The sequence below is a fragment of the Malaclemys terrapin genome, chromosome 21, assembly GCF_027887155.1.
Source record: "Malaclemys terrapin pileata isolate rMalTer1 chromosome 21, rMalTer1.hap1, whole genome shotgun sequence".
In the NCBI taxonomy this organism is placed as follows: domain Eukaryota; kingdom Metazoa; phylum Chordata; order Testudines; family Emydidae; genus Malaclemys; species Malaclemys terrapin.
In genome coordinates, this window is record NC_071525.1 from 4,462,218 (window position 1) to 4,488,247 (window position 26,030).

Sequence of the window (26,030 nt, forward strand, 5' to 3'; positions counted from 1 at the left end):
CGGAATGTTTATCATTAATTATGACAACTCTGGATTTTCTTGATCTCCATATCAATGTCCAGTCCCTGTTTGAATCTTGTCACACTCTTGTCCTCAGTTACTTCTTTTGGCAATGAGTTCCACAGTCTAATTGGTTTTTTGGTTGTTTTTTTTTGGGTGGGAAAAGTATTCGAACAAGACCTTGTTTTCCTACTTAGGCGCTTTTGTCCTTTAGTTTTTCATGGAGGTTTTTCCATCTACATTATTATTATTTATATTTCAGCAGTGACTAGAGGCTCCGGCCAAGATCACCATGCTAGACAGCCTCTACCCCAAAGAGCTAACAGTCTAAAAAGACAAGACAAGCGAAGAATTTTCCCAATGTCACTCACAGAGCCAGTATAGAACCCCGGAGTCCTGATTCCCAATGCAGTGTCCTGTCCATCGGAGGTGGAAACGTTTGAAGTTCTGTGGAATACGCATTGGTTTTCTTTATTCCACCATAGCCTCCGCAGTAACAGTGAGATTATTAAGACATAACAAAACTTAGCTCTAATCAACCATAACCCTCAAGTGCTTTAGAAAGGGAAGCAAGCATCAATTACCCACCTAGTGAGATTCAGAGAGAAGAAGTGACATGCACAAGATCACAGAGCAAACAGAGCAGGACTAGCACCCTGGGCTCCCAACTGCCAGCCCAGCGTCCCACCCGCTGGGCCGTATTGCTTCCCGTAGAGCGGGAGGCTTAAAAGAGAGGTCACTGAGAGTAACACTTAGAGACAAGAGAGAGCCAGGATTTATCACGTTCCGCTCACACACAAGGCGCGCTGACCTGATCTTCACTGATACACGCATACAGCACATCGTGCTTTGAAGCCAGCTGACACACAGTTTATGCGAATAAGCTGTACTGGTCTATGCCCTTTTATACCAGTATAACTGCATCCACACTAGGCATGTTTGTAGCTTCTAAGCAGATACAGTTAAAGGGATATAAAAATGGTGAATGGACCACCGAGCTGGTTGGAATCTCCAATTTTTCAACCTATCCAATTATTTTTTTGAGTTTTGAAATTCTGAATGACCCATCCCTCCTACCCCCAAAATCGAACCCTCCTCCACCAAAAACACCCCAAAAAATCCACACACAATTTTCCCCCTAGAGAGAGGAAAAGGAAAAAAGAGGAAAGAGACTCACATGAACAATGCCAGTCCTATCGCTTGATACCCAGCTTGGCAAGTGCTCAGATACCATGGTAACGGGGGAAGTAAAAAAAAAAAACACAGAGTAAGAGAGGACCCCTGCTCTTCTTTAAAGCAACAAATTTGGGGAAATCTCCCCAACTTTGCACAGATACAAAATGACGGCACAAGGTACTAGAAAAACAGGCCCATCATTAGAAGATTTTCACCCTGATTCTGGGTCCTTGCCTGATGATTTTTTCTTCTGCTACATGTTATGCTCCGGCTTCATGAATAGGTCTAGGCAGCAGAGACCATCAGCCTTCAGCTTTTAGCCGGGATTTCCAAAACAGCCGGCTGGGAGACCCTCAGGTAGCCAACAGTCCTATCTCATCCCGTACAATTAGGCCAGAAGCTTTAAAAGAACTCAGCATACATGATCACACAAAATATGTGCATTCCACCCCTTCCCCCGACCCTGTGTTTGCGGTCTCTATTTGATTGTCAGCTCTGCAAGACAGAGACTGACTACCATTCGACGTTTGTACAGCGCCTCGCACAACGGTGCGCCATTGTTCTCCAAGTGGTTCAGGAGCCAAATTAGCAATCAACATTACCCAAAAAAGCCACAATAGTGTGAATTCAGTGTTTCATTTACAAGTATTATTATTATTTTATCAGTTACAATTGGTTAATAACATAGTAAAAGCATCCTGATTGGTTAATAGCTTAGACTCTTTAATAATTCAATCACCCAGTGGTTTAATATCATGTGCTGCAAACTGCTGCAGGAGACACATTAAAGAGCCACTCCTCAATCTGAGTATTGCTGGCCAAGTGGCTAGAACGGTTGACTAGGACTCATTCAGGAGACCTGAGTTTGATGCTTGGTTCTGACCTTGGGCCAGTTACTTCCCCTCTCTATGCCTCAGTTTCCCCATCTACAAAATGGGGGTGATTATGATGGCGACCTCCTTTGTAAAACGTGTTGAGGTCCCCTGACCAAAAGAGCTAGGTGTCATTAACAACAAGAATCCAAGGCCAGATTTTTCAGAAGACCTCAGCTCCCATCTTATCACCCACAGAAATGGCTCCGTATCGGCACATTGGCCGCTGAGCGCTTCTGAAATCTCCACCTTACTTAGGTGCCTACCTGGGTGCTGATCTCTTTGGAAACTCTTACCCCCAATGGTGGGTGCTGAGTTCAGGGATACCTGGGTAATTTGGGAAGAAATCCAGCTCTGGACACATTCATGGTCCCACCCAAGGTGTACATTTCCACTCTGCAATACAACAAACCTGATGGAAACAAAACCACCCTGTGCAATTGCTTTTGCAGAAGGGTGTTAGAGGGAAAAAAAGACCTCAGAGGAACCACTATAAACAGCCTGGGTAAAACCTAGTAAATACAGTGGGTTGCTCCCAACCCTGTTTCCTGTTTTCTTTCGCAGCATGTTCCGGGCTGCTGTCACAGGCCTGAAATTGACCATCTTACTAGGTTTGAGAGCTGCCACGCTGAGATTAGATGCAGATATTCATCCCTACACCGCCCCATGGAGAGTGGAGGAGCAGCTTATGTCTCCCCTATTCTGGGGCTTCCTGAGCCAGTCGATTCCCAGGGCTGCCCTAATTTATTATCTGTACTGCAGGAGCGCCTAAAGGCCCCCCTTTCGCCCATCAAGGATCATGGCCCCAGGGTGCCGGGTGCTGTACGCGCCTACAAAGAAAAGACAGTTCCCGCCCTTAACAGCCTACAGTATAACTTGCCTCCCGCATTGCCATAACTCTATAGGTTTCGTGGCAACCAGGAATTTATTATTATTAATCAGTTGTATTACCACAAAGCATAGGAGCCATGGATCAGGACCCCATGGCGCTAGGCGCTGTACAAACACATTTCAAAAAGACAGTCCCTGTCTCCTATTCCCTGCTTACCCCAGAACAGACTCCTGCAGGGGCTATCGGATCTAGCTCTGTGCTTGGCAGGAGCTATTCCCCAGGGTGAGGGTTTTAGGTGAGCCTCCTAGCAGAGCCAACACAAAGGTGCTGTGAGGGTGTCCGCTGAATCTGGTCTTTCTAAACACCCTTGGGTCCCTGAGAGATGGGAGCTATTTGACTTCTTAAAGCAGCGGCATTCCTCTTTCTGGAAGAAAAGGGGTTCCCTCCCCTCGATGATGCAAACTTCTGTGGATGTCAGGATGCCTGTTTTTAGTTAGGGGCAGGGACAACACTCAGATGTGGATTCTGAACCCACGCCCTCAACGATCTTATCTGCATGGCTGGGCTTTTGTTTGGTTTTAGGCAGCATGGCCAAGTGGCTAATACATTGGACCAAGACTCGCAAGACCTGAGTTCTTTTCCTGGCTCTGCCACTGGCCCACTTGGGCAAGTCCCTTCCCTGCTCCGTGCCTCGGTTTCCCCATCCCACCTTTTTGTCTGTCTGGTCTATTTAGACCGCAAGCTCTTCAAGGACAGTCTCTTGCTATGTGCCTGTGCCCCGATCCCCAGTGGGGCATCAGGGTGCTACCGTAATACACATAATAACCAGCTCCCAACTTTGCTCAGAAAGTGACTCAAGAAGAAACACACACACCGAAGGTCTATTTCATGGTTACTACTAATATTAATAACAAAACCTCCAGCTAAAGAAACAATGCAACAAAACCAGAGGGTGACAATAGATAAGAAGGCTGAACACAGCATGGTCTCTCAGCACAGGGCAGTCTCTCTGAAAGCTGATCTGGTGGGGGGCTGTCGGCTGCTGAGTTGTCTCCTAAACCCCATGGGCCACTGGAGCGTCATCCAAGCTTAAAACCAAAAACAAACAAACAAAAAACCTAACCCAGTTGGGCTGGTCAAGCTAAAGCAACGCCTGTTGTTGTTTTTTTTAAAAAAAGACGCTGCTAATTTTAAACTCCCCAGTGGAAAGAGTGAGAGGTACTTACAGGAGACAGGATGGCTGCGTCCTTTTCCACGTATGCTCAGCCCTGGACGTCTGAAAGGAAGCTCTGAGGACCAGGGAGCCAGTCCCAACCCTGCAGGAAAGCCGTCTTGTGTCCCGTGTTCCTCCCCGCCGCCCCTCACCAGCACCTCAACAACTGTCCCCAATCTGTCACTGACAGCACCATAGAGGGAATGAGCCAACCCCCCTCCCTTTCCCCAAACACTGTCCTAGAGTGACAGAAAGAACTCGGCCTGTCTAAAGGGCAGAGACAGATGTAAAACTAGAGGGAGGTGGTAAAGCGCGGGGCGGGGGGGTGGGGGGGGATGGGAGAAGCCAAAGCGGCCTGCCTGGAAACAGCTGTTGAAAGCAGCCGCTTGGTTCACTTCCTTTGCAGCCGAAGGAGCAGTGACCACAGTGTGTGGGGGGGCCTGCCTAGCAGATCGGACAGCAAGGCAGTCTAGCATTACCTGGACCGAAAATCCTTCCGACGTCCACACCCGCATGCCCCCTGCACATCCACGCACCATAATCCGTCCTGTCTCTACCACCCCACTCGCTCCTGCAATCTCGTGATGGAAAGGGAACTGGTAAATAAACCCTCGGGGCCGGATTCTGCCGCTGCGCTGCATGGTGGGTGGGCGTTTGCGCCGGGGCCCTGGAAAAGGCGACTCAGAATGGGAGCGTTCGGCACTGGGGTAAATGGTGGTGAGAGATCCAGACGCAGGGGGCTTGGTCAGAGCCAGAGGACGCCTGCACACTTGGGACTTTTCAAACTCATCTGGAACAAATACGCAACCACAGGGAGACTCACTGAGGGTGTGCACACACACACATATACACAAAAGTTGTACAGCTTTAACGACACCAGTGTAGTTACAGTGATTCAATGCCCTAGCGTGGACGCAGTTGTAGCAGTCTAAAGGTGCCTTATCCCAGTATAGCTTATTCCCCTTCCCGTACAGGAACGGTTATACCAATATATGCACTTTTGTACTGATACAATTGCATCCACACTCGGATACAGGTATGGTTAAAGCAGGAACGCATGCGTGTGTCGACAAGAGTTTCCGACGAAGACGGCATGAGAGGCTGGGAAAGGATTCTTCCGTCCGCGGTTTGAAACTGGATCTCAGTCAGTCGCAAAATACCAAATGGCAATGGATGCATTGGAAGGACAAAACTTGCCCTACGCTATAAGTGACAGAAGTGAAGTCTAGGGGCTGGACATCAGGAGTCCTAGGTTCTCAGTCTGATTTCTGGAAGAGAAGATGGCCTACTGGTTGGGGGCAGGGCCGGCTCTACCATTTTTGCCACTCCACAAAAAAAAAGGCCGCTCGGACTGCCGCCCGAACTGCCGAAGCAAAAAGGCCGCTCGGACTGGGCCGCCCCAAGAATGGACAGCATGCCGCCCCTTAGCACGTGCCGCCCTGGTTGGCGGGGGGTGCTGGGAGTCAGGACTCCTGGGTTCTAGCCCCAGCTCTGGGAGAGCACTATGGCCTACTGCAGGGGTCGGCAACCCTTCAGAAGTGCTGTACCAAGTCTTCATTTATTTACTCTAATTTAAGGTTTCGCGTGCCAGTCATACATTTTAACATTTTTAGAAGGTCTCTTTTTATAAGTCTGTAATATACAACTAAACTATTGTTGTATGTAAAGTAAATAAGGTTTTTAAAATGTTGAAGAAGCTTCATTTAAAATTAAATTATAATGCAGAGCCCCCCGGACCGGTGGCCAGGACCCGGCAGTGTGAGTGCCACTGAAAATCAGCTCGCGTGCCACCTTTGGCACGCGTATCATAGGTTGCCTACCCCTGGTCTACTGGTTGAAGTAGGTGAGGCTGGCGAACCCGGATTCCTGGGTTCTGTCCCTAGCTGTACCAATGATTTGCCATGTAATCTCTGGTAACTCACTTTGCCTGTCTAATGTGAATCAGTTTCCCCATCTATGAAATGGGGATTTCTAGGATTTACCGGTTAGGAATCTTTCTGAACAGCAAGGACAGCACCGCCCCTTACACCAAAAAGCAAAGCGTTGCCCACCCCACCAGCGGCTTTGGGGGGGGTTAAGGCTTTTTTCCTGGAAAGACTGGGAAAAGGTAATTAAAGATTGAGATTTTCTTCTCTGAAAATTTCCATTTTTGACAAAAAGCCATTTCTCATTGAAAGGGCAGTTACCACCTGGCCAATGAAAAGAACCCAAGATTGATCTAATTTTTTTTTTTAAATCTCATGATTTTTTAAGTCAGCCTCATGACGTTTTGGGTTCGACCCATGATTTTTGAACATCTAGGAGCTGGCAATGCTGTATAACTATTTGCTTTGCAGTAGCATCTAGTGGTCCCACCGGCTACCAGCTCCTCATTGTGCTGGGTGCTGGACATACATATAAGAGGCAGCCCCTGCTCCAAAAAGTTTATGGGAAACTGAGGCACAGAGCGTGTAAATAATCTGCCCACGGTCACACAGGGAGTCTGTTGCAGAGCAGAGAATTGAATCCAGGGCGCCTTAGTCCTAGGACAGAACCTTAAACACCAGGTCCTTATTTTCAATTCTACGTCCCGAAGGCACCTTTTCAACCCTGGGACCCAACATTGCAGCTACTGCATAAGTTAAACCAACCCATGAATTCATTCAAACTAGAGATGGAGTCAGCTCTGGACCCTAACTATCACCGAGTTTGGAGGTGGGATATGGTTGGAGTATGATCGATATCCTCATCGAGCCAGATTTTTAGGGGTAATGAGCAACCAGCGCTTTTGAAAATCAGGCTCATGGCATACAGTATAAAAGGGAGGCTCATTTAGTGAGCCTTGTTCCCAGACGGGCACGGGCCAAAGGCATAGGCCCTGCAGATGGAGCGCATGGTACTACCAGGCACGTGATTTACCGAGTACAATTGCAATGGGACGGTGCTGCGGGCGCTGGAAGGCGCAAGCATCAATTCAAGGAAGGTCACTGTCCCGGAGAGCCCTTCTGCACCAGAAGTGGTTGGGTACAAAATGCAGGAGAGGTTTTCTTGGCGTACCTCAAATTGCGTTGGACACAGGAACCCAAAGTGCCTATTGATCGCGGACAGCAGCGCCGTGCGTTCCAGGACGCGAGGACGGGGCCATGTGGGTTTTAAATCACCCCAGTATTGGTCGTCACATACTTCTGAGGCAGGGTCAATAATGCGCTTGTATAATCGCTCGAATCCTACCGTGAGGCCGGCTTGGGGAACGGAAGGGGATGAGTTTCAAAGCAGCACTTTTCAAAAGTCCTCCTCCAACCTCAAACCTCATGCATCAACCCACTGAGTGAGCAATTCTGTAGCCTCAGAGCAACTGCTAAAAGCCCTGGCCTGATCAAAAATATAGAGCGTATTAGCCACCGGTCCTGGGGCCTACTGCCCTATGATTAAAACCTATGTCTGGGCACCCGGCAACAACCCCGGTGTCCTCCAAACAGCACCACTTTGTAGCCTAGGCCTGGTCAACACTGGAAGCGTGATACCGATATAGCTAGGTTGGTTAGATGGATGATTTTATATCAATATAACTTTAGCCAGTATGAGCTGCAGTTACATCAGTCTAACTGGATCTCATACCTATACATTCAGCTGTTCCTGAACCAGCATAAGCGATACCCGAATAAGTACTTTTATACCAGCGTAGCTGCGTCCACACTAGGAGAGGTTCATCGGTTTTGTTTCACCAGTATGGTTAAACTTACAAAACTTTCTAGTGTAGACAAGGACTGTGCAGATCAGGTTCCACTACAAAAAGTGAAAGAATGGTCAGGCAGGGAAGGAATAGGATGGGGAAGATGGGTTCAGTTCCTGGCTCTGTTACAAAGTCCCTGTGTGAACCCCACAGGAGCTAGGCACCTACATACCTTTGTGAATCGAGGGGCGTGTCTACACTACAGTGACACCGCTCTGGCGCTGCCGTTGTAGCGTGGACGCTTCCTGCATCAACAAACGGGGTTTGTCCATCGATGTCGTTAATCCACCTCGTCGAGAAGCAGTGATAGCTAAGTCACCGGAAGAATTCTTCCATCAACGTTCCCTAGGGTGAGGTCAACCTAACTATGTCACACAGGGCGCAAAATTTTTCACAGCCCTGAACGATGCAGTTAGGTCAACCTAAGTTTTAGGGGTAGACCAAGCCTGGGCCTTAGGGCCTGATTCTATTTTCTACATCCCGGCCTGATCTACACTGAAAATGAGGTTGACACACCTACGTTGCTCAGGGGTGTGAAAAATCCACACCCCAAGCGCCATAAATTAAGCTGACCTACCCCTGGGGTAGAAGGGACTAGGTTGATGGAAGAATTCCCCATCACTCGGGGAGGCGGATTACCTACCGTAACAGAAAAATTCCTTCTGTTGAGGTAGGAAGCATCTACACTACGGCGGCAGAGGGGCAGCCTCCTTAGTGTAGACGTGACCTTAGATCGTAAGCTCTCGAGGGTAGGAACAATCTCTCTTTACGTGTCTGTGCAGCATTTAGTCCTGATCTCGGCAGAGGCCTTTATGCACTTCTGTAACACATAATAACAACAATTAACATATTACGATCCAGCAGATCTTCCAGCTCGTGAGATATTACGGGATCTTATACTGATTCTACACTGGCATATCTCCGTGATTTATACTGGTGTCATTTAGATCAGAATTAGCACCTCCATCTTGACCTTGCAAGGGAACGGACAATGACCTCACTCGGTCTTTTCCATATGCAGCCACTATGATCTCAAGTATATTATCTGCCCCCGATCTGATATTAAACAGCCATCTCAATCCTCTTCTGAACATCCAGCAAAACCTGCTTGCTCAGCAGAGAAAATAACCCCCCACCCCCACCGCCCACGTCGAGAGCGGGTGTCAGATTATTTTTAAAATCTCTCCTTGTATTGATTTTAATATCAGATACAGAATATACATTACATGAAACCATAGAACCCTCATAAAACGGTTACCCGGCCTCGTCTCTACCCACAACCTCATTACAGACAACAGAGATGCAAACATTTACTGTAACAGCAATAAACAGGGATACAAGTTCTAGAAAAAAAATACCCTCTTTTAAATTGTTCCGACATCCCCCCCGTTAATGCCATCAGCAGTCCTCATTTCCGGGGAAGGGAAGGAGATAGGGACAGGATAAGAGTCTTTTCACACTTATACAGTATTTCAGATTCATGATGGATGAGAACAAGTACACAATCTGCTTTCACGGGAAGGGAATGTTGTCTAGTGCTTAGAGCAGAGGACAGGGAGTCGGGGCTCCTGGCATTGGAGAGGAGTGGAGTCCAGTGGTTAGAGCAGAAAAAAAACTGGGTTCTGTACCCAGGTCTGCCACCTAATCTCAGTGTGGTTGTGGGAAACTCCCATCACTATATTTGTGCCTCAGTTTCTCCATTTATAAAAGGGTGATGATACTTATCTCTATGGGTTGTAACGAACGTTTGCAGAGCACTCTGAAAGCCTCAGGTGAGAGATCTTCACATAAAGGCAAAGCATTATTTGACAGAGAAATAGATGCTCGGAGATTCCTCTCTTCCATCCAATAACTTCATGGCCACACCTTGACACAGACATCTGGGGCATGATTCTTATTTACAAAGGGGCATTGAAGTGAGTGTCCATTTGTTACACTCATAACTACTTTAAGACCCTTTTACTTTACCACAGTGGCATAAAAGGCCTTAGTGTAAACGAGAATTCAGATCTTGGTCCTAAGAGGCACATGATACCCAGCTGATGTCACTCTGCCTAGCTCTATTGTCTTCAGAGGAGCTGCAGCTGACTTAAACCAGCTCAGGATCTGGCCCTGTAGTTATCTAATCAGCACTGCTCCCGGACCCCTGCAAGCTGGCACAGCAGAAGACCAGGTTTTCTGCCCACGCCTGAGTTCTTGCATTAACAAGCCCAGCCATTGTGGCCAAATCTGTGCTCATCTTGTTCTTTGTTTATCGCAATGTCTTTTGACATGGGGAATTTACAAGCTTGTTAACAGGACCTATTCAATTCGGGAGGTGGATGGAGAAATAAAGACTAGGAGACGTCCACTCCGTGCTTTTTGTGGGACTTTTTGGCTAGCTACAGAACTTTTAAATGAGTATCCTTCCTAGGATGACCAGACAGCAAGTGTGAAAAGGCGGGACGGGGGTGGGGGGTAACAGAAGCCTATATAAGAAAAAAGTCCTCAAAATTGGGACTGTCCCTATACAATCGGGACATCTGGTCACCCTAATCCTTCCCTATACCACCCACATCCGAGAGCCTTGTTGTTAGAAGATTTAAGGATCTGATTCTATGTTGTTCTTCAGGTTGCGTATCCACTTAAACCAGTGCAGAGTGGATGTAAAACACTACCAAACCACAACTGGGTATGTCTACACTACAGTGGCACTTTGCACTAGTGCAGATACTTTGAATTAGTGTCAATGGCACTGGCCTGATTCCGAATTACACTCAGGTGTGCTCTACACACTGGTTTTGTACTGGGATAACTATGTCATTTAGAGCTGTGATTTTCTACCAAAATACAGTACAACCTCTACTGTGGATGCAGCTGTGTCAGTAAAAAGGTGCCTTACGCCAGTATCGCTTAGTCTCCTTCCTTTATGAGAATAGCAATACCAGTACAAGCGCTTTTATACCAGTAGAACTGCTTCCACAGACGTGGGTTATATCCCTTTATCTGTACCAGGACAGTTAAAATGGTACAACTTTCCATAGAACCATAGAAATGTAGGGCTGGAAGGGACCTTAAGATGTTATCTAGACCAGTGTTTCTTAATCTTTTCGATACCAGGGACCGGCTTACTGCCATCCCAAACTGTGCCAGGGAGATCTCAGGGACAGGTGCCGGTCCACAGACCAGTTGTTGAGAAACACTGATCTAGACCAAGGCAAGATTAAATATAACTAGACCATCCCTGACAGATGCTTGTTTAACCTGTTCTTAAAAACCTCCAGTGATGAGAATTCTACAGCCTCTCCCTTGGTAACCTGTTCCACTGCTCCAGCTGAGACCTCACCAGTGCCGAGTAGAGCGGAACAGTTACAGCCAGCGTTTTCCATATGACGCTCCTGTGAATACATCCAGAATGCCTTTTTTCACACCGTTGACTCACATTCAATTTCTGATCCACGATAACTCCCAGATCCTTTTCAGCAGTACCGCCACCAAGCCAATTACTCCCCATGGTGTATTATGCAGTTGATTTTCCCCTCCCACACGTACCACTTTCCCTTCTCTTTACCGAATTCCACCCGACTGAATTCAGATCAATTCTCCAGTTTATCACGATCATTTTGAGTTCTCAGCCTGCACTCCAAAGTGCTTGCAACCCTCCCGGCTTGATGCCATCCATAAATTGTAGAAGTGTACTCTCCACTCTGTCCTCTGCTCGTTAATGCAAATATTGAATAGTACTAGACCCAGGATGCACCCTGTGGGACCCCACTTGAAATGTCCTCTCAGTCTGACCGTGTGTAGTGGGTGTATAAAGAAGCCCTGAGGCCCCTTTACGCCTCTCTGGCAGCACACAGAGGCCTTAAAAGCATTGTAACCTAGTATATAGAGCACCTGGGCTCTGTCCCTGGCTTTGTCACAGGTCTGCCGGGTGACCTTGGACATGACGCTTCAGCGTTCTGTGCCTCGGTTTCCCCATGTGAAATGGGGATAATGATGCTGACCTCCTTTGTAAAGTATTTTGAGAGCGACGGATGAAAAGCGGTACAGTATATAAGAGGTAGAGTTTATCATTGTTATTAAAATAGGAAGAAATTACAGTTGCATGTATGTTAAAGGCCCCTTTGCACTGCCAGACTAGCATAACTGTGAATCTGGCCTGTCATGTGGATTCATGGCTAGATTTTCATTTATACTAAGGCCCCTTTATGCTGCCAGAGCGGTGCAAAGGGGCCTTAAAGTGGAAGCAACTATAATTTAAGGCCCCCCCTTAAATTGCTTGTGAATGCACTGATGACTGAAGGCCTCTGTTTACACACACACACACACACACACACACACACTTAGAACAGGTACAGCATGGCCATTGGCCAGGTGCAATTCCCATGCAGACGGCCCCTTGCCAATGTGCCACACTTCTGAGTCCAGTGGGACCCTCCCTTTCAGGGACGAGGGGAATTCAGAGCCCGCTCCCCTCCTGCCCTGCACCTTGTGCAGTCATTTGCACCAGTGCAAAGTGGCTGTACAGTTCTGGCCCGGTAGCGCTTCAGTCCCACATTGTACTAGCGTAACTGACTGCACAAGGGCTAATTAGTGCCAGCGGGTGGCAAGCAGGACTGCTGCCAGCTGGGTCCTGGGCTAAGCCCCAGCTAACTAGTTTCACACAAAGACCCACGCAGCACCCCTCAGATGGCAACGGATTCACTCACTACACACCGGGGCTGGATTCAAACCAATGCCTCAGAGGCTCTGGATCCCATTAGCCACTTAAAAGGATAGGTGCCTTTCCCCAAAAGCTGTAGGGGTGGCACCCGTTCTCTCATTTGACCCTAGGACAATCCCTTAGCTGCTCCCAAGCCACGGTCCCATTCGTTTCAGCTCCAGAGCCCTCACTCATTCCACCCCAGCATGCAAGTTCTCTCGATGACCTGAATCCTCAGCCTGCATTCAAGGCAGATTAGGCAGTTACTGTACCACCTATTGCCTGCAACTGGTAACAAACGGAGATTTGGCCACAACCCCCACGCAGGGCTCACCAGCGGAGGCTGGCGAAGCCGCCTAAGGGGTGGGCAGCCTCGTGGTCTGAAATAGCTGCACGTCAAACTGCTACTACCCCCTCCAGTTTGACCACAGGAAATGTGATCTCAGCTCAGCCTCTCCTTCCAAATAGGGAGGGGAAATTTCTGCCTTCTCGCTCACTCTCAGCAAACAGCAGCCCCCGACGGAAGACAGTGCCGTAATTGGAAGGGTGGAGCACAGAGGAGGCACACTCCCTAAACCGAGCCATTCTCCAGGTTTTCCACGCAGCCCAGGCAAGAGAGAGATTCTGTCCTGAAACCACTTCATCCTCTACTCTGTGGATCCCCCCCCCGCCCAGTTCCCACCAATGCTGGGGTCCCAGAACCTTTTGCCCCGTGGACCAATGGGCCAGGGCTCTGCGGGGAAATGGAGGCTTACAAAATACAAGCCAGAGAACCACAATTTTGTCCCGTTAAGAAAGAAGATGCCCTGGAGATACTGGAGCAGGTCTTCAGCTGAATTTCAATGGAGTGACTCTGGTTTGCACCCGCTGGAGACCTGGCCCATTGACATCAATGGCGCAATGCCCCGTTTACAGAACACCACACTGGACAGGGAGGAAACTAGCTATTCCCCCCCCCTCCCCCCCGGTTGCTTTCTGCCTTGAAACAAAACCCTAGTTAATAATTAGGGGTCAGATCCTCAGCTGGTGTAAACTAACAACACGCCCCTTCTTTCGGGAGCTGCACTAATCTGCACCAGATAGGGATCTGGCCCATTGATCCCAAAAGTCTGTTCCCAAAAGTCTTCTCTTTGTCAAAAAAACAAACAAACAAACAAAAACCAATAGTGGGTGTTAAATAGGGATTTTCCCTCCTACCTGTTAGTCAGATGGCTGCATCTTCCGCTCACTCCAGACAGCAATTTGTAGCCATTGCCTGTCAATCAAACTGAAAAAGGAAAATGCCCGTCAGTTCCAAGGGGATAAAGTGATGAATGCAGGTAAAGTGCATATTCTGTCCTGACCTGGGTATAAGGGGATACCAGGAATCAGGGTTCCTGTCCTGTTAGGGCATCCCTCGTCCCTGAAGGGCTGGGATCTCAAGGTTCATACTCCAGAGATTTGTTCTGACCTGGCTGACAATTCATTACAAGAATCCTGACAGAAAGGCAGCTAAGACCCTGATCCTGCAAGGTACTAAGGGCCCTCTACTCCTTGGAGCTGAGGGAGACAAGACCTTGCAGGTTTGAAAGAAAGAAAAATATGATCTTGAACCTTTAAGAAATGAAAAACCAGCTGTCCACCCTGCCAGCTGTTCAGGAATAGCTGGTGGACTGAAAGACACGGCTGAACAGCCCACAGTGCCCCAGGTTGAATTCAGGTGTAACAAAGCCTGAGCAGTCAAAGATTGCATAACCCACTGCAGCTAACGCTTCAGGTCTGTGCAGTTTGCACATTCTGCTCTCAGCCGTACCAGTGTACGTCTGGAGTTGTCTTGGAAGTCCCGGTGCACGATGGGAAATGCCGTGTGGCTAGGGGAGACCAGCCCATACTGGAGAGTGGGGACATGAGACAGTCGAACAACTAATACCACAAGGAACTGCCACAGCAGAGCCAAATTGAAATATTTTAGGGTTTGGGCTTCAATTAACATTTGTTATGGAAAACTGACACTTTTGCTGAAACGTTGAATTGAATCAAAACCCCAGTGTCCCGTCAAAACACAGTTCAAACGGAAAGTTGTCAACCAGCCCTACCAAACACAGAGCGCAGCCACTGCACGTCACTCCGGGATCTGCCTCACCCCAAGTACTCCAGAGGTGGAAGCCCATCAGAGGCCACCCTGGGCTGGTTTGCAAAGGTGCTGACCACCAGCAGCTCCTCCCATCGACTTCAACTCGGGTTGTGTCTGCTCAGCCCCTCTGGAAATCAGGCCCTAGACGACGTCACCAAACTCGTTTCCCTTGTGACTCGAAACAGACAGGAACCCAGGTACGATTCTTCCAACTGCCTCTCGGAGAGGTAGATAAAGTCCGTCAACCGAAAAGCCCCATCCACAGATGTAGGAAGCAGCTTCACTACGGCGCTACAGCTGTGTCGCTGTAGGGGGCTGTAGTGTAGACATAATGGAGGCCCCATGATGGGCCGCTGTAGTGTAGACAGTTGCTATAGTGAATGAAGGTGTTTTTCCCATCGCCGTAGTGAATCCACCCCGGGGAGAGGCAGTAGCTAGGTTGGCGGAAGAATTCTTCCATTGGCCAAGCGTTTGTTTACACCGGGGCTTAGGTCGGCTTAACTATGTCTCTTGAAAGGGGGTGTGAATTTTTTACACCCCTGAGCGAGGTAGCAAGGCCGACCTACGTTTTCAGTGTAGTGATTGGTCCAAGGTCACGCAGGGAGACCGTGGCAGAGCTGGGAACGGAGCCCACTTTTTCTGAGTCCGAGTCCTCCGCTTTAACCACAAAGCCAGCCTTCCTCTCGCTGAGCCGCCTACCCCTCACCAGCTCATTTCCTGACGTTACAAAATTCACCCTGAGCACAGATGGGCCAGAGAACCGCACAGCTTCGAACCTCATCCAAGCCCTCCTACCCCCAACACAGCTCAGGTCTCATGGAGGCCAACAGAGGGTTCAGTTCATGGCCCCACCTCGAACGCCAGGCCTTCGCTGTAACAAATATCTCCTCACCAAACGGCCTGGCACAGGGAGATGCTGTACGTAATTCCTCAAAACAGCTGAAGCACAGACTGCTTTCGAGCTGTCAGAACACATCAAACCTCGAAACGTGAGGGCCAGATCCCTTCAGACATATGAGCTACAAAGTTTTCCAGCTCCTGAAGCAAATGAGTAAATCTCCTTAGTTCAAAAATCGACAGAGAAGGGGTGGAGGGAGATTCCAACCCTATTCCTTGGCTGGATCTGGGGTAGCAACAGAAACATGATGCATAATTAACCTCAAACAGCTTCCTGGCACTTTATGGGCTACATTTTGTGTTAAGTTCAAGTCAGCTCCGATTCTGGCCCTTCCGCTTCCCTTAATAGAGAGGAGCAGTCCAAAGAAATGAAGGCTCCAGACCTGATCAATTATTCTGTCGCAAGGGGAGAGGGGGGTTTTCAAAGGGAGGAAGTCTGGGTCTTATGGTTAAGGCACTGGGCTGGAACTCAGGGGAGAGGGATTTAATTCCTGGCTCTACCATAGGCTCCCTGTATGACCCTGGCCAATCCACTTGCCTGTTTAGACTGGAAGCTCTTATGGACAGGGGCCGTCTTTCACTACGGGTTTGTGCAGCACCTAGCACAATGGGCCCCAAGCTCAGTTGGGGCCTCTAGGTGCTACTGTATTGGCATGTGCCACTCCCAGTGATCTCTGCGGAAGCCCAGCTGCTCTAAAAATGAGCCCTCTTGAACCTAAAGGGGCATTTGGTGTTGGTTTGCGTGCCCCGTGAACTGTGCAGGGAGCAATTTGCCAACACCCTGCAGTGTGAAGGGATGGGGGCTGCCGTGTGGGTGGAGGATGTGTGAAGATGTGGTTTAGGTCACCGTGCAGGGTTTGCTCTACAACGCTGAGCCCTAACCGCGTCCTCTCCCCACACCTCCACCCTCCTTCCCTGCCCCTGTTCTCAGTGCTGGCTTCCGAGCACATCCACAGGGCTGTAAAAGGCAGATGAACATGCAACTCCACAAGCTCTTGCTTGCAGCAAACACATCCCTGCACTGCAATCCTTTCAGATCGCCAGCTAATCAGGGTCATTCCAGGCCAGCAGCCCCCTTATCTGAGTGGAGTTGGGTTCTGTCTTTCAGACCATACATACGACCCACAGCAACTACTGGCCTACCGAGGTATCACACGTAGGAGTCAGGGTGTTAACCCTAATGTCCTGGCCAAATTCCACTTTGGGTAATGACATTGTAGCTCCCGTGTGCGGATGCATAACCAGTATAATTACAGCGATGCAAACCCCCTAGTCTGGACACGGTTATACTAGTATCAAAGTGCTTATACGGGTGCCGCTTATTCCTTTGCGGAAAGGGGAATAAGTTATACCAGTGTAAAGGAACCTTTATACAGGCATAACTGCATCCACACTGGCGATGGTACAGGTTTCACTATATCAGTAAAACATTACACCCCTCACAGACATAGTGATACCAGTACAAAAACTGTGTATGCCCCAGGCTTAAATTCCCTCCAGCCGTTAGCAGTGTTGCAACTACCAGGCATTCAAAAATCACGAGACAGGGCCCCAAAATATAAGAACATAAGAACGGCCGTACCGGGTCAGACCAAAGATCCATCTAGCCCAGTGTCCTGTCTGTCGACAGTGGCCAATGCCAGGTGCCCCAGAGGGAGTGAACCTAACAGGCAATGATCAAGTGATCTCTCTCCTGCCATCCATCTCCATCCTCTGACAAACAGAGGCTAGGGACACCATTCCTTACCCATCCTGGCTAATAGCCATTAATGGACTTAACCACCATGAATTTATCCAGTTCTCTTTTAAACGCTGTTATAGTCCGAGCCTTCACAACCTCCTCAGGCAAGGAGTTCCAAAATATCCTGAGATTGGCTTAAAAAATCATGACGGTGTTGTTTAAACAATACATTTGCATGCTTTTGATTTGCCTTCTCCTTTTGGAGCTTTCAGCAGCCACATTTTCCAGCTTTTTATTGCAAGCCCACGGGCTAGAAACTTTTTATTTCTTGAGTCCAGGAGCTGGGGCTTTAAAACACCGCATTATCATGAGGGCTGTGATAAAAATCACAAGTGTTGGCAGCCCTGAGTTGAGCGCACGCTGTATCTTTCACTTCCCTCCCGCAGTTGCTGGGCAGCGTTGCCCCATGTTGCTAAAACAGCTGCTGCATTCCCGCTCAGAGGTGGAAGCATTTCAGTGGCGAGTGCAGGGGTCACTATATTATACATAGTGCTCGATCCTCTGCTGCCCTGCACCTTGTGCAGTTATTTCCACCAGGGTCAAATGAGCGCAAAGTGGGTGTGAAAGGTTACTTTTCTGATCTGGCAGCATTTTAGACCCACCTTGCACAGGTGGAAAAGACTTTTCAAGGGGCAGGGGAAATGTAGCCGGACTAAAGCTATGTCTGCGCTACAGTATCTCCCTTCAGAAGGGGGTTTTCCATCATCGTAGTAAATCCACAGCTCCCAGTGGTGGTAGCTAGGTGGACAGAAGAATTCTTCTGTCACTTAGCCGCGTCTACACTGGGGGTTAGGTTGATCTAACTATGGTGCTCGGGGCACATAATTTTTCACAGCCCTGAGTCAGGACATAGCTAGGTTGATCTAATTTTTAATAATAGACCACACCTATATATCAATCACGTGCCCTTTGGCCTCTGTCTATCACAGATATCTGGCCTCCATTACCTCACTGTCTGAGCACCTCATGCTCTTTAACATCATAACAGCCCCGTGAGGTTATCTCCATTGTATAGAAGGGGGGCTGATGCACAGAGACAGACTAGGTGACTTGCCCAAGATCACACAGGAAGCCTGTAGCAGACCAGGGACTTAAACCCGGTGCTCCAGCGTCCCAGGCCATGCCTTAACCACTAGGCCACTTCCTCTCAAGAGCCTGGCAAGTGCTATAGAAACGTCAGCTATTGTTTACAAAGACCACAAAATAGATAGCAAAAAAATTTGTTTCTGTTTATTTAGAGAGACAGTTTAATTGAACAAATGGTTCTATTAATCACAGAGCTGTCGGGCTGGAACAGAGCTCAAGAGGTCACCTAGTTCACCCCCCATGTCAACGCAGGATCAAATATAGCTAGACCATCCCTGGCCGGAGTTAGCCCAACCTGTTCTTAAAAACTTCCAGTGACGGGATTCCACAACCTCCCTTGGTTCTCTGGTCCAATGCTTAACCACCCTTAAGGAAGAACATTTTTCCTAATAGCCAACCTAAGTTTCCCTTCCTGCAAGCTAAGCCGATTTGTTCTTGTCCCACCCTCAGTGGGCACAGAGAACACTTGATCGCCATCCCTTTTACAACAACCTTATTACAGATGGGAAGATTTTTCTGTCTCTTGTTACTATGATTGTAAATAATCACAGCCCTCTGGGAACCGCTGGCCACGTGGCTCGTTGTGTTTGACTGCTACAGAGTGACTAAGAATTGTGACACACAGCTAGTCAATGCTAAAACAGCATTAGTCCTTTCTTCCCACCCCCCACCTTCTTGATTTCCACCACCACCACCACCAGGGCAAATTCTCAAAGGTCCAGAGGTTCCTAACTTCAACTGATTTCACTGGAAGTTGGGCACCTACATACGTTTCAGGATCTGGGCCCCAGCTCTTTGGAGAGGGGATTGTCTTGCCTGTGGGTATGTAAAGCTCCCAGCATAATGAAGCCCCAAGATGGCAGGCACAGAAACAATGCGGATAAATGATCAGAGCGCTGGCCTGTAACACGTGGGTCTGCAGTTGCTGATCGGCCGTCTGACTTTGGGGAAGTTGCTACCCTTCTTTGCTTCCTCTTTATCTGTTTTGTGTAGTTAATTGTAAGCTCATTGAGGGCAGGGACTGTCTCGCCCTACATGTCTGGGCAGCACCTATCAGCACCCTGATCTCAGTCATAGGGCCCGAGGGTATGTCTACACTGCAGTGTAAACCCAGGGGGGTCAGGCTTATGCTTAACCCTCTTCTGTCTACACAGAAATCGCACTAACCCGGGGCTCGGATCTAGGGTCCCAGGACCCCACAGGAGTGGAGGATCCAAGCCTGAGTCAAGCCGGGACCAAGGGTTCAAGCCCTGTTGCTTTGCAGTGTAGACGCAGTCACACTGGACTCGTGCTCTGGGAGTCCGCCAAAAGTACCCCATAATCCCAAAACCCCCGGGCCAATTTTCTTAGTCCTCTGGCTGGTCAAGTTTGGTGGACAGCCAAGTTTTTCCACACTGCACCATGAACAAAGGTGGAGCAGCCACCTTTTGGGAGGGCACTCAGAAGTCTGGGATATGGATGGCAGGACTCAGGCCCGCATAATGCAGTGTAGACGCTGCCGCCCCAGGTTGGGACCCAGGATTCAACAATTCCTAACCTAGGGTTACAAACGAGTGTAGACACTCCAGGCCCAGGTTAACAAACCCGGGATCTGTTAACTCGAGTTCTCCTAACCCTGGGCTTACACTGCAGTGTAGACAGACCCGCAGAGTTTAAGGCCAGAAGCGGCCACCAAACCATCTAGTCTGAGCTCCTGCGTATCACAGGCCACTAACCATCACCCAACACCCGCACGCTAAACCCAACAACTGAAATTAGACCAAAGTATCACAGCCCACAGGAGCCTATGATGTGCCACAGGCAGAGAACAGGAGGGACCAAGACGCACCAACGCCCCAGGCCCTGGCAATGGTAGAGACTTGATTAAGTGAGATATACCCCAATGACCCTAGCAAGTGACCCACGCCTCAGGCTGCAAAGCAAGGTGGAAAAAAACAAGATCCCTGCCAATCTGACCTTAGCCTCTAGAGCTAACTGGTATATTTATTTTACACAGGAGGAACTAAGGTATTAAGTGACTTGCCCGTGGTCGCACATGGAGTCTGTACCCCAGCTAGAAATTGACTCCCGGTCTCTAGGGTCCTCGCACACGGCTCATACGCCATCCCACCCTATGGAGCGGCACCCGATGAGGCCAGAAGCTCCTTAGAAAGACACGTCTACCCTGAATCCCATTGGCACTTTGGCTTTTCTGCTGAGCGGTGAGATAAAGACTCCTAGCAGGAATTGGACAGAGACCCTAAGAGACATTTCACATTAACGGCCACCGAAAGGTACCAAACTATCAAGTGGTCATGATTTTTGCTTGCTCCGAACCCGGAGCTGGCAAGCTGATGTTTAGAGTCTTTGGGAAATAATACAGGAACCACACAATGTTCCCTGAGAGCGGGCTGGAATCTGGAGAAGCAGACGGCTTTTATTTGCGGCAAAGCCAGTCATGTGCTGTAATTCAGTCACAGAGTTTAAGGCCAAAAGGAACCATAAGATCACCTAGCCTGTATAGCCCAGGCCACTGCGTTTCACCCAGGTGTCCTGTACTGAGCCCAATAACCTATGTTTGGATCCAGCACCTCTTCCAGAAAAACAGCTAGTCTTGATTGGAGCACATCAAAAGATGGAGAATGCACCACTTCCTGCGGTAGTTTGTTCCAATGGTTAATCACGCCTCCCTGTTAAAATACGTGTCTTAAAATGTATTGTAATCATTGGGGGAGGGGTTCAGAGAGTGTGCACATGCACATTTATCATCCTCTAGTCAGTGCGTTCAATTGGAACTGCTTGCCTGTGTGTCCTATGCCCTATATTCCTATCAGCTAATGGCGATTCTCCTTAAACTCTTGGCTCAAGAGACGGTGGGTTCTATTCCCACTACTGCTGCGACATTCCCACTGGCTGTGACATACAACACGGTGACACCTCAGAAGCCCTCAGTTACCCTGGATTAGTCACAGGATGGTTTAACCTGACAGGTGAGAGCAGGGGGTTGGATTTCTGAAAGCCTACTCCAAAGCCCAATGAAATCAATGGCAAAACTCCCTGACTTCGGGGTCAAGAGACTCCAAGCACCTTTCTAATTCATCTCAATGCCAGATGGGACTGGATGACAGGGGATGGATTACTCCGTAATGGCCCTGTTCTGTTCATTCCCCCGGAAGCACCTTTCCCCCGAGAGCTGCAACTATGCTACAGTTATTGACCCATTGGCGGGGACTGTTTTAAGCACAGACAGCTCAGGCCCCCCTCCCCCGGCATGAGCCTCGTTGGTTTGTGTTAAGAACCTTTGCAAGTTTGCCTGGCTCTGTGCTGGAGTTTCCATTGCAATGCCCTCTGGGTATTTATCCTGCCGTACCTGGCCCAGCTCCCAGAAGCAGTGCATTCTGGGAGATTTCCAAAGGTCATGCAGTGCACAGTAGTGGGGTGGGGAGAGGCGGGGGAGTGAGTATTTTGGCCAATCTGTATCCCAGGCTGAGACTACAGTGGTTCAAACAGACATAATTTAGGAGCTCACAGCAAGCAAGTCTAATCCAGCCGTATTTGGCTCCCATGTCATTGGTAAAATGGCCTTTTTTTGAGTACGGAAATATTTGCCCCCCAAAATAATCATTTTGGCAGAACCTGAAAACAAAATATTTTCAGGGTTGGCTTTCGTGGGGGGAGGGGGGGGAGGGCTAATTTGTTTCCTCTTCTCCTCCCCCCTCCTTCTCAGTGGCAAAATGGAAAATTGGGGAAGGGGGGAGAGAGGGAGGAAAAGAAGAAAATGTGGGATAAAAACTTTTGAAAAAGAGCCTGAATAAAGGGGAAATTGTTCCTTTTCGAAAACCGAAAGTGCTTCTCTTTCACCCCGCGGAGGCAGGTCTGACTACCTTTATTTTGGCAGAGAAGGAAACAGACACAAAGAGGATCAGTGACAGAGCCCGGAAGAAAACCCAAGAGCCCGAGTCACCAGTCGCTCCCCTCTCACCCTCCTGCAGAACCAGGACTAGAACCAAGGGCTGTTCCTGGTATAACTATGTTGGACTGTGGACTGATTTTTTCACCAATACAGTAATACCGGGACCACTCCAGTGTGGACAGAGTATGACTGGTATAAAGGTGCCTTACAGCCAGCTGAGTGTCACAGCCAGCTGTTAATGACAACCCTCAAGACCTGCTCCACCCCATAGAGGGAGGGTCTCCGGGAAACCCCTGCTAACCTCCGCCCAAAGGCTGAAGTCCTGGCCCCATCATTCAATCAGTCGTGAGCCAATGAAGCCACTGATGTGACCCGCCCGGGACATGGAAACCAGACTCTCCACTGCATTCATTCCCCATGCAGCCAGACTGGCCCCGCTTAGATAAGGCAGGGGGATGTGGCTAATGGCTGCAAAAGGCCAGCTCCCACATGGAGAGTTTCTTAACACTCTGGTCATGCTCTGGCTATGCAAAGGGGCCTTAAAGCGAAAGTATAGGTGATGTCTCCTCCCATTAAGGGATAGCTCAGTGGTTTGAGCATTGGCCTGCTAAACCCTATGGGCTCTGGGAAGCAGCAAGTAGCCATAGTGTTTTGCACTTCAGCGATGCCCCCAATCCACCCCTCCACCAGAGGCTGGGAGCAGATCCCTTATGCCAGCTCCACACCAGCCGGGAAGGCCCCCTGCCCTGGGGAGATTTGAAGGGGGGAGTGTTTCCACCCGCTTTACTCCATCAGAGCAGCCTAAAGGGATCGGAGTGCGACTGAGAACCAGGCCCAGATTGTGGAGGGGGAAGGGTGGCGTTACCACAACCTCCCCTTCCCTTTTTTTGAGTTTCCTCTAGCAACGAGCCTGGACCACAACATTTGGTCTCCGACCCAAACTTCCCCATCATTCGGGGCGCGTGCGGCTCCTAAGCCATCTCTGATTTCTGAGGGGCCCTGGGTACCTGACTTCCTGGCTTCCAACGGGCCAAACTTAACACGCAGCAAGGCAGGACCTCGTTCTCAGCTCCGTTACACCACTCTGCCAGCGTAAAGAGGCCTTAATGGGAGGAGAAACCACCTATATGCTCGCTTTAAGGCCCCTTGGCACAGCGAGAGCATGACCAGAACCAATAAGAGTCGACTCTTCTCCATCTCAGGCCAATAAACACCTGGCCCGAGATTCAAAGGCTCCAAGCTGCAGACAGCTCGCACTGGGCAGTGGAAGTTTCCCCAGCAATTCATTGGGCCAAAGGGGGGGCTTTTGCCTCTCGGCGCTGGCTTCAGAAGACAAGAAGGAAGGAAAGCCTGTGAAGAGATCAGAAAGCGGGGGTGGGGGGAGGACGGACAGAGCTTCCCCAGCAGAACGGATATGGACAAGGCCGTGGGTTTCCCAGCCCGCGTGCTCCCTTAGGAAAGTTACTGCGGCTGAGAGAACAGGGGCGGGTGGCGCGCTAAGGGGGAGCCGTCATGGAAAGGGGGAGCTATGTTTACCCCCGGCCTCTAGGGGCCTGGTTCTCAGCAGTCCTGAGAAGCCCCAGAGGTTGTGCTTGGAACCGTGGGTGCTCTGCAAACCAGACCCTAGATTCCACGGCGGCAGGAGCTGTACAAGCCGAGGAAAGAGAAAGCAGACTAGGAAAGGAGGGAGAGAGACAAATGGACACTGGAGACTAACTAGACAAATGTACTGGGCCAGATCCCCCACCGGCGTCAATCAGGATGCTGAGTTGAGGATCTGTCCCGCAGAGAGAGAAAACGAGGACGCTAACAAGGAGGTCCAGTGGATCAGGTGTTGAGCTCAGGGTCCCGCCCTGGGACTAGTCTGAGCTCTGATGCTGGCCTGCTGCCTAAATCCTTTGTTTCACCCCTCACCCTTTGTCTGTTTCATTTGTGCAGGTGGTCCATGCTTTGGAGGGCAGGCACCACTCCCAGTGCAACGCTGTGTGTGGGTACAGGCCCCCAGAGGCTGGTTGCTGCTACCTGAATACAAACAATAATGAGGAATAATAATGAATTAGAGAGAGAGGGAGGGTGGGTCTTCACTGCCCAGACAGGTGTGCGTTTCACAAGGAGATAGCTAGCCCAGCATAAAATCCTAGTGGAGACAAGGCAGAGGTGGCTTTTAGCTTGATTTAAGTAGCCCAGGTCAACACTATACCCCCAAACACAGCTGGGGGATGTAGGGGTAAGGTGATCTTGAGAGAACTATCTGGTTGTAAAAACACACCTTTTATTGCTGCGAAGTCACAGCTAGAAAGAGAGCGAGCAATCAGAAGAGGGAGAAAGACAAGGTTAGGAAAAGAAGGACGAACCAGCGGTTGGAATCAAGTTTCAGGCCACCAGAAACTGGGGTTCAGGTCCCTGCTCTCCCACAGACTCCCTGAGTGGCCTTAGGCAAGTCATTTAGTCTCTCCGTGCCTCAGTTTCCCCATCTGTAAAATGGGGACCATAAAAGTCCCCAAGCTAGATAGACCACAGTTGCTCCACCTGGTGGATGTGAACAGGCGTTGGGGGAGCATCATCCTCCTCCCCTTTCTTTATAGCTAGTCGGGTGAGTCCCTGAAACATTTTCGTGTTGTAGTGTGGAGTCCCGGTTTGGGCTAGCTCAAGACGCACCAAGCCAGAGGGGCAATTGTTGGGTGGCAAGGAGGGCTGGTGGGACAACGACGGAGCAGCTTGATGGACGACGCAGCGAGCAGGTGTTGGGAGAGGGGCCATAGGCCATGCCAGGCCCGTGGGATGCAAAGGAGAGAATGTGGGGTGATGTGTGACCGTTAGAGCCGCCGAGTTTCGCTCTCACTGGCCAACTTCCTTCTTGCCAGGGCGGATACAGAAGTGAAACTGACAGCTGGATGGATGCTGGAGGGGGGTGGGTGGGCAGGGGGGATGGGAGGGGGATGAGGAGGAGCGGGAGGTGTAAGGAGGATGGGGATTTAGCATGGAGCTCAACGTAAACAAGTCATCGCGCTGAGACCGGCACCTCAACAGCTCGTTGCTGTGCAACGGAAAACGTTAACGAGCAAAATATTTGGGACATCTACAAAAAATGTTGCATTGACCCAGGCTGGCGGGTACCTGGCTGCAGCAGGAGTGTCGCCCCCCCCCCCCCACACCCTAGTGGAATCAACATGAATCCACCCCTCCTCTCACATCTGGACACAGCAGGAATGCTTCCCAACCCACCCACCCACCCATGCAAGATCCCATCAATGGAGCCAAACCAGTTCACACCATTTGAGGATACACGATGCATCAGAGAGCAGAGGGGCCCTCAGCGCTTTACAGAGTGTGCCACCTGAGGATCTCGCAGCGCCCTGCAAGCATCGGTACACGCCTCTTGCTGAAGGGGAAACTGAGGCACAGAGTGACGACGCCACTTGCCACAGAGCGCGAACAGCAGAATTGGAAACAGAACCCATGAGTCTTAGCTCCTAAGCCCAGACCCTATTGATTGAGCTGCCTTGCCTCTATCATGTACAGCCACTCTCCCGACCCCTAGCTCCTACCCTATAACACCTCTGCATCCAGCGTACCATCTCCACCCTGCTCCCCCATTTCTGGCCGGAGGATTCAGCAGCCGAACTTGGCAATGAGAACATACAGGGCAGGAGAGGTGGGGAGACACTGGTGTCGAACTGATTTTAGAGCTGAACCAAGGACACAGAGGGCCTGACAGTCTCTTGCCCTGCGTCTCGGGCAGTCATCTACACCTGGGCAAAGTGCACAGCACACGCCCACTTTGCATGGGCGTACCTGGCAACGCCAGACAC

At 49.7% G+C, this 26,030-nt stretch overlaps 1 protein-coding gene across 9 annotated transcripts in view; it reads right to left on the reverse strand.

Moving 5' to 3' along the window:
• Positions 1-26,030, reverse strand: part of MEF2D (myocyte enhancer factor 2D) — a 171,098-nt gene that overhangs the window by 104,807 nt on the left and 40,261 nt on the right. For 8 of the 9 annotated variants that reach the window (XM_054011459.1, XM_054011456.1, XM_054011454.1 and 5 more), the window contains exon 2: positions 13,687-13,756. The gene's annotated coding sequence lies outside the window, so the exon portion shown is untranslated. Of the gene's footprint in view, positions 1-4,106; positions 4,189-13,686; positions 13,757-26,030 lie in introns of those variants that run through there. The other variant, XM_054011451.1, reaches the window with a different exon arrangement.